Raw genomic sequence first — 10,793 nt, forward strand, 5'->3', positions numbered from 1 at the left:
TTCCACCACATGCTGCACGTGTCCCGTCTCCATGCCAACCGTACGCTGACAGCCCCTGTATGATGTCACTATCTGACTGTGCTTCATTTGACATCAGAGGAGGATGAGAGTGATGACATCATCCATGGGAGACAAAGATACAGTGACATCATCACCTCGGCCAAGAGGAAGAAGAAGAAGAAGAAGAAGAAGAAGAAGAAGAAGAAGAAGAAGAAGAAGGAGAAGGAGAAGGAGAAGAAGAAGAAGAAGGAGAAGGAGAAGGAGAAGGAGAAGGAGAAGGAGAAGGAGAAGAAGAAGGAGAAGAAGAAGAAGGAGAAGAAGAAGGAGAAGAAGAAGAAGAAGAAGGAGAAGAAGAAGAAGAAGGAGAAGGAGAAGGAGAAGGAGAAGAAGAAGAAGAAGGAGAAGGAGAAGAAGAAGAAGAAGGAGAAGGAGAAGGAGAAGGAGAAGAAGAAGAAGAAGGAGAAGGAGAAGAAGAAGAAGAAGAAGAAGAAGGAGAAGAAGAAGAAGAAGAAGAAGAAGAAGAAGAAGAGTGACGCTGACGTCTGAAGAGTTGACAGATGTTCAGCACTGTGACGTTAGAATGAAGCTGTTATTAACTTTTTATGTTTCTTTTAGTGTTTGTTGTATTTGTTGACAGTTTTTCTCTCAGTTTGTGTTTTCATGTTGTAATATTTGTGTTTTTTATTTGAAGAGTATTGATTTATTTAATGTTGCTGTGAATACTTTATCATGTGATAAATATTTGGATTCACTCATGTTTCCATGTGAGTGTTTTGTCCTCAGCGGGCCTCCGTACAGAACCGGCCCGCTCTCTGGAGGCGTTGCTGGGCGGTGCCACTGATGTCTGTGAGAATGAAGTGTGAGCCGCTCTGACATCATCGTGACCTCAGTGATGTCATCAGTGTTTCCTCGCCGTCGGTGAGTCACATTCAGAAGAGTGACGCTTTAAAACCGGCGGAGAGATTTACAGATGTTACCATGACGACGAGGTCGGGCTGCACGCGGTCACATGATCCAGCTCCTTAAGCAGATTATTAATGAAGAACTTGATTGTTTGTAATGTTAAATTAACATGATCACTTTTTAAAGGGCCGGTCTGCTCAAAATGAAATGAACGCTGCTGGAGACACTTTAAATAAAGTTATTAAATTACACTTTCAAAAACATTAATCAATGTACACAAAAAAATCAAACACAAAGTAGAATGTGACTCTGTTATATAACAAGTTTAATGTCCTTAATTCTTTGTTCCATGTAAAAACTATAACAACATTTCACATGTGATGAATTCTCACATAATAATGAATCAGGTTCAGAAATAACTCAATGAGACGGAACTTTTCAGTGATCAAACAACAATTTGAACTTTTATTAATATTCAGTTATTTAAATTGTTCACATTTATTTTTACATATTATTTACAGATTTTCTACAATAAAACAACAGAAGCTTGAGGAAACATATTGTAAAATATGTTGGAGTGACATCAATTTTAAAATAGAATAAATAAATAAAAACAAATACAGCAGCAAAACATTTATAAGTGTGATTAATGAAAACTCTGAAACACAAACAAATACTGACATCAAAGAAAAGCAGCTTAATGATTTTAATTGATCTATCTAATGATCTGCTAATGATCAAGTCATCCACATTATTCTAACAGTTTTCATTGGCTTGTTTCTCGGCCTATCAGCACCGAGATGATCTGAGTGAGTAATCTGAGTAAATGTTGAGGACGTGAAGTATAAAGTAGCAGAAAAAAAAATCAAGTAACTCAAAACAAACAAAATGTTTTTTGCATTATTTATTATAAACCTTTCGACTGATTGGTCCCTCATATTGATTATTGTCTCCTTGATTACTAATAATCAGTATCAGCTGATCTCAGGAGACGTCAGCAGATACGTCTCGTCGTTTCGTCCTGTGAATAAATAAAGTTTGACTGATTGAATAAGATAAAGTGTGACCCTGATCAGCCGGTCCGCCTCCTCCCAGCTGTCAGGATCAATAACCCTGATCTGTTTACAGACGTGAGCTCAGGCTGTGGGTGGAGTCAGGGTGGTGTCGCGCCTCATGACTCACAGCTGACATCATCATGTGACCTGCAGCTGGACGCTCTGATCCAAACCAACACGCCACAACTGTTCACAGAAACTAGAGGTTCTGATCCAAACTCAGGACTGTCTCCCTGGACCTGTTCTGTCCGTCTGTAATGACCCGTGCAGCCGGTCCGTTCTAGACTCTGTGTCGGTGAGGACGGGCTCATGAAGCGGTCAGTACCGATCTGGACTCCAGGCTGATGAGAGTCAGTGAATCCAGATTAATGTGAGTTTATTTCTTTTTATTTCAGTGTAATTACATAATGTATTCTCACATAAAGGCGAGCAGGTCCTGCGGCTCTGCTCGGGGAAATCAAAGCGGACCAGATGCCGTATGAAACTCCTCGCTCCCCCGGGACGCCATGATTAGAAGAAGAGAAGCTGGATTTTCTTACATTTGCTCCCATGAAAGGAGCATTATCACACTCCTCCTCGCAGATCGTTAACTTCAGAGGTGAGCGGGTCTCTGCGGGATGTGAGAGCAGCAACAGAACATGTGAGGAGGAAGCTTTCAACTCTGCCTCGCTCTAATTATTTACAAATGTGCAGCGAGACGGTCCTGGATCCGTACCTGATCCTGGATATTCATTCAGACATGAGCGGAGGCTCTGGAGCAGGGAGGCCGAGATGTTTCTGATGACTGATCCGACGAGGCGCCGCTCTGTGTTAATGTTTGAAGGTGTGATGAGGAAACATCTCCACGCTGCTCCTCCGGTTCTGCTGGTGCTCCTGACTGAAGAGCTCAGCACGTCTAACAGCTCCTCATTTGTTGGTCGACTGTGAAAGAAACTTCTTACAGACAAACTGAAGTCTCCTGTCAGGCGGTGACCTCTGGTGGTCATAGTTATAATGACCACAGCAAAGAAGGAAGTCAGGTGACGCAGGATACAGTGTGAGTGTGTTCAGGTCAGCTGACGACCTCCAGCTCGTTATTCTCACACAGCAACATCAGGACGGATCAGCTAACAGAACAGCTTCAGGTCAGACGGGTTCAAGATCTTTATCCCGAGTCACCTCCGTCATATCGTCGTCATCCTTTCGTGTCTTTTGTCATAATATGAATACAAACACAAACATCGTGTCATCACAGCCGTCACACCTGCAGACAGTCACAGGTGTTGTTGGTCGACCAGAACAGCTGTTTTAATCCAAACTAGGAACCTGACCGGAGTGAAGACACAGCAGCCAGAGAGGACGAGAACATTCAGCCTGCGACGAGAAACGCTCTGCAGTCACACAACACACTCAGCGTGGATCCACGGAGACTTGTAATCTGTAATCTGTAACTGTAATCTGTAATCTGTAACTATAATCTGTAATCTGGACTCTGCAGCTGAGGTCAGACAGGAGCTCACAGCAGCTGCAGCAGAACCTTCCTCCTCCTCCTGTCTCACAAACACTCTAGAGTTCAGATTACAGTTACAGACTACAGTAACAGATTACAGTAACAGATTACAGTTACAGACTACAGTTACAGACTACAGTAACAGATTACAGTTACAGATTACAGTAACAGATTACAGTTACAGACTACAGTTACAGACTACAGTAACAGATTACAGTTACAGACTACAGTAACAGATTACAGTTACAGACTACAGTAACAGATTACAGTTACAGATTACAGTTACAGACTACAGTAACAGATTACAGTTACAGATTACAGTTACAGACTACAGTAACAGATTACAGTTACAGACTACAGTAACAGATCACAGTTACAGACTACAGTAACAGATTACAGTTACAGACTACAGTTACAGATTACAGTAACAGATTACAGTTACAGACTACAGTTACAGATTACAGTAACAGATTACAGTTACAGACTACAGTAACAGATCACAGTTACAGACTACAGTAACAGATTACAGTTACAGACTACAGTTACAGATTACAGTAACAGATCACAGTTACAGACTACAGTTACAGATTACAGTAACAGATTACAGTTACAGACTACAGTAACAGATTACAGTAACAGATTACAGTTACAGACTACAGTAACAGATTACAGTAACAGATTACAGTTACAGACTACAGTAACAGATTACAGTTACAGACTACAGTAACAGATTACAGTTACAGACTACAGTAACAGATCACAGTTACAGACTACAGTTACAGACTACAGTAACAGATTACAGTAACAGATTACAGTTACAGACTACAGTAACAGATTACAGTTACAGACTACAGTAACAGATCACAGTTACAGACTACAGTTACAGATTACAGTTACAGACTACAGTTACAGATTACAGTAACAGATTACAATGTTCTGGTGCTGAACGCCGTCTCCGTCAGATGGAGCTCTGAACTGAACTCCTGCTGGAAGCTGATTAAGTTTCTTCTGCCTGACGAATCAGTGAGACACTGAGTGCAGGAATGTTATCTGACCGTCGACTGAATCGTGAGGGATTCATTTAAAAAGTGCTCTCACAACTGAATATAAATCGCTCTTATCAGCGGCGCTTTTCAGTTTTTTGAAGCAACATCATTTCATAGACATTTGCTCATTTCTGATTGGAGAATACTCAGAGACACGACCGGCTTTTAATGAATCCCGTCTGAGGAGACTCTGACCTGTGAGAAGAGACGGACAGTCTGTGATGTGACTGAATCAGAGTGTTTGAACATATGAAGGCGTGTTTGTGTTCATGTGTAACAGAGCTGCAGGTCAGAAACAACCTCAGACTGCACGCGGCCGCCTGATGTCTCATTGGTCCACTGATACTTCAGCTGCTGAGGAGCCGACCAATCAGTGACCTGGATCTGAGTGTCAGTCTGATGTCACATGTCTCTCAAACAAACTGTGTCTGTAAACAGCAGTTGTTTTATTTTGATAGGGCTGAGGCCGGACAGCTTCCTGTGTCACTGTCAGACTCAAACATCTGGATTCATCCCAGAATGACCTCATCATGCAGCAGACGCACCTGAAGAACAAGTGCATGATGGGAAACAATGAGAAGAACATATCACAGTAGTTCTGTATGAAATCATGATAACAAAAATAATGATCTATACAAATAAACATTATGATATTTTAATAGTTTAACATCAGTATTTTTTCAGCTTTAATAATTATTGATTAGCGGCGTCTTGATTTCACTTCTAAATCACAAATGATCTAAATCAGTCTTCAGTCTGATCAACAGATTCAAACCTCTCAGTAAAAGTAAAGCACCTGATCTGAGAGTCAGCGTCAGTCTGCTGGCGGCCGCGAGCTTCCACATGTGACGACATGTTTCTGTCTCGGTCGTCGTGTCTGTATTATCACCGTCAGCCTGTTGAATGATGACAGCCTGCTGCTGCCTGACTGTCTGCCGTCTGTTTGTTCCTGCGGCCCGACGCTTCCTGGTGTTCCTCTCTGATTGTATTGTCGGGGCGATGGAGCTGCCGTCGGTTTGTGTTGGCAGCGCTGCTGTTTCTGCTGCTGCAGCTTCAACAATAACACTCCATTGTTCCTCCGCTTTTATCAGCTTTTATGAGAAACTGGAGTCGAGCAGAACCAGAACCAACGTTCAGATCGCTGCTGCTCTGAGCGACGGACTGAAATGTGATCAACTTGTTCCTGGAACATCGAGATTCAGATTCTGCTTCGTCCTTCACACTTTTTTAAGACTTGATTATTTTTCGGTCCACCCGACCAGAACACAGCTGCTTCTGGTTCTGTTCTTTTTAAACGTTATTCATGAAGACGTTTCTCTTCATCGCTGTGAGTCATGTGACACTCTGAGCTTCCAGAGTAAAGACCTGGTGTGACCATCTTACTCTGTACAAGTGAAAGTCTCCAACATGAAAGTCTCTGATGTTAAATGTATTTAATGATCTACAGTATCAGTAAAGTAACTGAGCCAGATATCAACATGTATATATGAAATGTAAACTGTGAATAAATGATGCAGAATGTAATCTGTAAAGTAACTAGTAACTAAAGTTAGTAAATAAATGCAGTGGAGTAAAAAGTGCAATATTCCAACATGTAGAGGAGGAAGTATAAAGTGGAAACACTCTGAAAGTGAAACGACAGCTGGATGAGAGCGAGCGTCAACATCTGTCAGCATGAAACCGCTGGATGTTTGTGATGAGATCTGGAGACAGAACCAGCTGTGTTCCTGTGTCTGGACCCAACCAGAACATTACCAGAGCTGTTGCATCAGGACCGTGAGCAGCTGGACAGACACGACACACCTGGTTTCTGCTTCCTGTTGTGACGACAGGTGTCTCATCACACTCGCTCTGTTTGGACTCCAGACCATCAGTCTCTTTGTTTGTTTGTTCTGGAGGACTGGACTGCCGGTCCGCTCCGTGTGAGCCACTTAATGGAGGCCCGCCTCGTGTTGCCGCTCCGTCGTCCTGCAGCTCCACATGAATACAAACAGAGTCGGAGCTGATGGACAACAAACGCTGGTCCGGCCTGATGGACGCTCGATTACAGGTTGCCACAGCAGGCGAGTGTGATGTGGGTGATTTAGCCCAGCGGGGCGCCTGCAGGACACTGACAGCCGCTCATTACACCTTCAGACGGATGAAAGGGCCCCAGGCTGTAATGTAGCTCCTGACACTCGTCTCTGTTTACTGGGAGCTAAAACACTCTGCTGTCTGCACTCACTGGAATACTGATCTCTGATTGGTCGATGAGCCTCGTCAGACGATGTTCGGACTCGTCTGGTCTGCTCGTGCTCAGTGATGTATGACTGACTGGAGGTCCAGCTCTCATCACATCGTAGGCTTTATTATGATCCGGTTAACAGAATCTGAAGGTGAGTAAGATTCTGGTTTATGAAGTACTGTACTGTGGTATCGACCAATCACGTTTAAGCAGTTACATGGAGGCTAACTGTCACTGAGAGGGGCGGAGCAAATAAGGAGCTCGTTAGCGATGTAGCTGCTGTTAAAGAGGCTCATGTGTTAATCGATATCCAAACACAACGTGACTGTTGCAGCGACAGACGTGTTGGATCTTCATCGTACGGACGAAGTTTGTTTGGACGGAGGAAACTTTGTGGTTTGGCTGCAGTTAGAAGTTACTTTGTGTTAACTTGCTCTGGTTAGAGGCTGAATGTTTTCAGTACGGGCTTATTGTTCTTTGGACTGAGAACAGAGGCCACAGATCATCAGAATGTTTGATTCTATTAATCCAGAATAACTTTTAAATATAATGTTTCCAGAACAGAAGCCAAGAGTGAAGACCAGTTTAGCTCAGTCCAGCGTGGGACGAGCTGTCAGTCATCGTCACGCAGACGTCTGTCTCAAGACTTAAAAACGTCTGGAGTCTAAAATAAAAATACTTCAGTGGGACGTTCGTCTGCAGAAACTCTGTTCTGTGCAGAAAAAGACAAAGAAGAAGACAAGAAAACATTTGGAAGAAGAAAAACATGACAAGAGTCGAGAAGATGTTTATTAGATATTTTCAGAAATAAAAGTTTATGATGTATATTATTGTATCTGAGTGAAGGACGCAGCTGGACGTTCTGTGTTATATACATCTTATTGTGAAAGAATTAAAGATGCAATAAGTAGGAAACATTAAAATATGAACTTCCTGTCTTGAGAAACATTAAACAGAGATGATTGTTAATCAAGGTGATCGTTGCTGCTCCGGTTCTGTGTGAAACCAAAAGTGAACTAAATTAAATTAAGTCCAGACTGGAAACTTTTCTGACCTGAACTCGACCAAAACAAAAACAGCTTTCAAATACCTCAAAACAATAAAGTAAATCACCAGGAGGAGAACTGTCACTCGTCCATCTGGACTCTGTTATATAATATTCACAGAATAAGAACCGGTCCAATCGGTCCTGCAGGGCAGAACCTCACCGCTCACACACCTTCAGTCGATCAGTTGAGACACTTTCAAAATAAAACCTTCAAAATGTAAGTTGTGAAAAGAGAATTAAAACACTGTGTCAGAGTCCAGCAGAGCTTCAGACCAACCTGGAGCCTGAGCAGAAGACGTGTTCTGTGTAAAAGTCGACACAGAGGACAAGTCAGAGGACAAGTCAGAGGTCCATGACGTTGGTTTGACATCACGACCTGGAAACGGGACTTTCAGTCTGCGTCTCTGATTCTGAGACAGAAGTCGGTTTAAATATGGAAGGAATCTGAAATCTGAGTGAAGTATTTGAGTTTGACTCTCAGCTGACAGTGAAAGACAGAAAGTCAAAGCTGAGGCTGACGTCTGTGTTTTATCAGCAGGCCGACAGGACGAGCGTCCACCGGAGACGAGGCTTTAACTCCGCTGCCATGTGAAGATTATCCTTCATGTGTCCGAGCGGAGCTGCTGGAGGAAACTCAGCGTGATGCTGAAGTCAACAATGAGGATCAGACGAGTCGTCGTGTCTCCAGAGTCCTCGCCGCTCAGCGTTTATCTGTCCCACACAAACACTCTCCGTCCTGCAGCTGAAGCCTGTAAATGTCAAACAGCTCACTGATTCTGTCTGAGCTCCTCTGACGGCAACTCATCAACTCATGACCAAGTTTCACTCCAGTCGTTGTTCATGTTGCACTTTCAGAAGCAGCTCAGTCGTTCAGCTGCGTAACTTCATCAGCTGACCTGCATCAGCTGATGAATCACAGCAGGTTGGATCAGCTTCCTGAACTGATCACACAGGAGTTCACATCGTTTAATCAGCTTCATATTATTGTTGTTACATGGAAATGTCATTTAATGCTGCGGTATAAAAGACTGACCGAGCTAACGTTAGCAGCCTGGTAGCTAGCCTGTAGCTCGGTCTGTCGTGGCTGCAGCTTGTTTACCTGCAGCACATGTTGTCAACGATCCTCAGAGGTGAGTTCTGACCCGACCTAGAACTACCGAATGAGAGGAGATTCTTTGATGACATCAGTAGAACATGTTGTCTGATCATAGCAGAACAGATTTCAGAAGAAGACGAGCCACGATCAATCGAGTGCATCAACCAGAATGTGTCTCTGTGGCGCAATCGGCCAGCGCGCTCGGCTGTTAACCGAGAGGATGGTGGTTCGAGCCCACCCAGGGACGAGGACTCTTTGTTCCTGTCCAAACACACTGACAGGCAACTATCTGAACTTAGCTGTCCATCTTGAAGTCGAGCAGGACTCTTGTCCAAAGACTGAGATCCTTGATGTCTCTGTACTTGACAGGGAATTGCTGCTTTTGTTCTCCAGAGCCCTGAAAGGTTTTTCTGCCAGTCCAGATCTTGTGCAGACAGTCCAGCTTTAAGGGCGCCGTGGCTTAGTTGGTCAAAGTGCCTGTCTAGTAAACAGGAGATCCTGGGTTCAAATCCCAGCGGTGCCTTGCTTGGGTTTTTACAAAGAGGTTAGCAGAGGAATAAAACCTCTATTATCTGATGAAGAACACGGACATTAAAAACAGAGACGTGATTGATAAGAAAACAAACTGATGTTTTGTGTTTTTGTCTTGGAAAGAACAATGAATCTAGACTGTGGGATCATTCCAGTTAGAGGAGATTCTTTGATGACATCAAAACTACCTGTTTCTATTTCAGAAGAAGACGACCCACAATATTTTAAGTGCATCAACCAGAATGTGTCTCTGTGGCGCAATCGGCCAGCGCGCTCGGCTGTTAACCGAGAGGATGGTGGTTCGAGCCCACCCAGGGACGAGGACTCTTTGTTCCTGTACAAACACACTGTCAGGCAACTATTGTTCAAAGACCCAGTGCTATGATGTTCTTTGACTTTGTAGGGAACTGTAGCTTTTGCTCTCCAGAGCCCTGAAAGGTTTTTCCCCCACTGGATGCCAGTGTACAGCTGAAGGTCTGTCTGCTGAGTCGAGATCTGGAAAAGCCCTGACCAAATAACGAAGCATCTATTGCCAAACATGTTTGATTTGATTTGGTGTGATTTCATGCTTCATGTAAGACTCTGTGAGAGGACTGAACGTGAGGGCGCCGTGGCTTAGTTGGTCAAAGTGCCTGTCTAGTAAACAGGAGATCCTGGGTTCAAATCCCAGCGGTGCCTTCTGTGGCTTTTTTCAAAGAGGTTAGCAGAGGAATAAAACCTCTATTATCTGATGTGCATTCAGTGTGACTTCAAGCAAAAGAAAGCCGATCAAGAAAGTCCTCTGAAAAAACATGGAAATGGAAAACAGAGACATGATTGATAATAAAACAATTTGATGTTTTGTGTTTTTGTCTTGGAAAGAACAATGAATGGTGTTTTTTCTTTGACAGGTAGTTTGTTGGCACTCTACTAGACTGTGGGATCATTCCAGTTAGAGGAGATTCTTTGATGACATCAATAGTACATGTTGTCTGATCATAGCAGAACAGATTTCAGAAGAAGACGAGCCACGATCAATCGAGTGCATCAACCAGAATGTGTCTCTGTGGCGCAATCGGCCAGCGCGCTCGGCTGTTAACCGAGAGGATGGTGGTTCGAGCCCACCCAGGGACGAGGACTCTTTGTTCCTGTACAAACACACTGACAGGCAACTATCTGAACTTAGCTGTCAAGCAGGACTCTTGTCCAAATCCCAGCAGTGCCTTTGGCTTTTTTAAAAGAGGTTTGCAGAGGTCTGAAACCTCTGTTATCTCATGTGCATCCAACGTGACATCAACCAAAACACATCGATGAAGAGGAGAGGTTTGTAATCTCAGGGGTGTTTTTCTGCAGCCAGGAGAGAAGTTAAAAAATAACATTACAACGTTTCACCGGGAGGAAACTTTTCTCTGTTAATGAACT

At 43.5% G+C, this 10,793-nt stretch overlaps 5 non-coding genes across 5 annotated transcripts; all 5 read left to right on the forward strand.

Annotated features, from left to right (window-relative positions):
* The first annotated feature begins 9,034 nt into the window (after positions 1–9,034).
* Positions 9,035–9,108, forward strand: trnan-guu. Its single transcript has one exon. It is a non-coding gene; the product is annotated as a tRNA-Asn (tRNA).
* Positions 9,109–9,310: 202 nt separating this feature from the next.
* Positions 9,311–9,384, forward strand: trnat-agu. The gene has a single exon. It is a non-coding gene; the product is annotated as a tRNA-Thr (tRNA).
* A 254-nt stretch (positions 9,385–9,638) lies between these two features.
* trnan-guu lies at positions 9,639–9,712 on the forward strand. Its single transcript has one exon. It is a non-coding gene; the product is annotated as a tRNA-Asn (tRNA).
* A 284-nt stretch (positions 9,713–9,996) lies between these two features.
* trnat-agu lies at positions 9,997–10,070 on the forward strand. Its single transcript has one exon. It is a non-coding gene; the product is annotated as a tRNA-Thr (tRNA).
* A 361-nt stretch (positions 10,071–10,431) lies between these two features.
* On the forward strand, positions 10,432–10,505 carry trnan-guu. Its single transcript has one exon. It is a non-coding gene; the product is annotated as a tRNA-Asn (tRNA).
* Positions 10,506–10,793: the final 288 nt, after the last annotated feature.

The sequence above is a fragment of the Acanthopagrus latus genome, chromosome 9 (assembly GCF_904848185.1).
Source record: "Acanthopagrus latus isolate v.2019 chromosome 9, fAcaLat1.1, whole genome shotgun sequence".
Taxonomy (NCBI): domain Eukaryota; kingdom Metazoa; phylum Chordata; class Actinopteri; order Spariformes; family Sparidae; genus Acanthopagrus; species Acanthopagrus latus.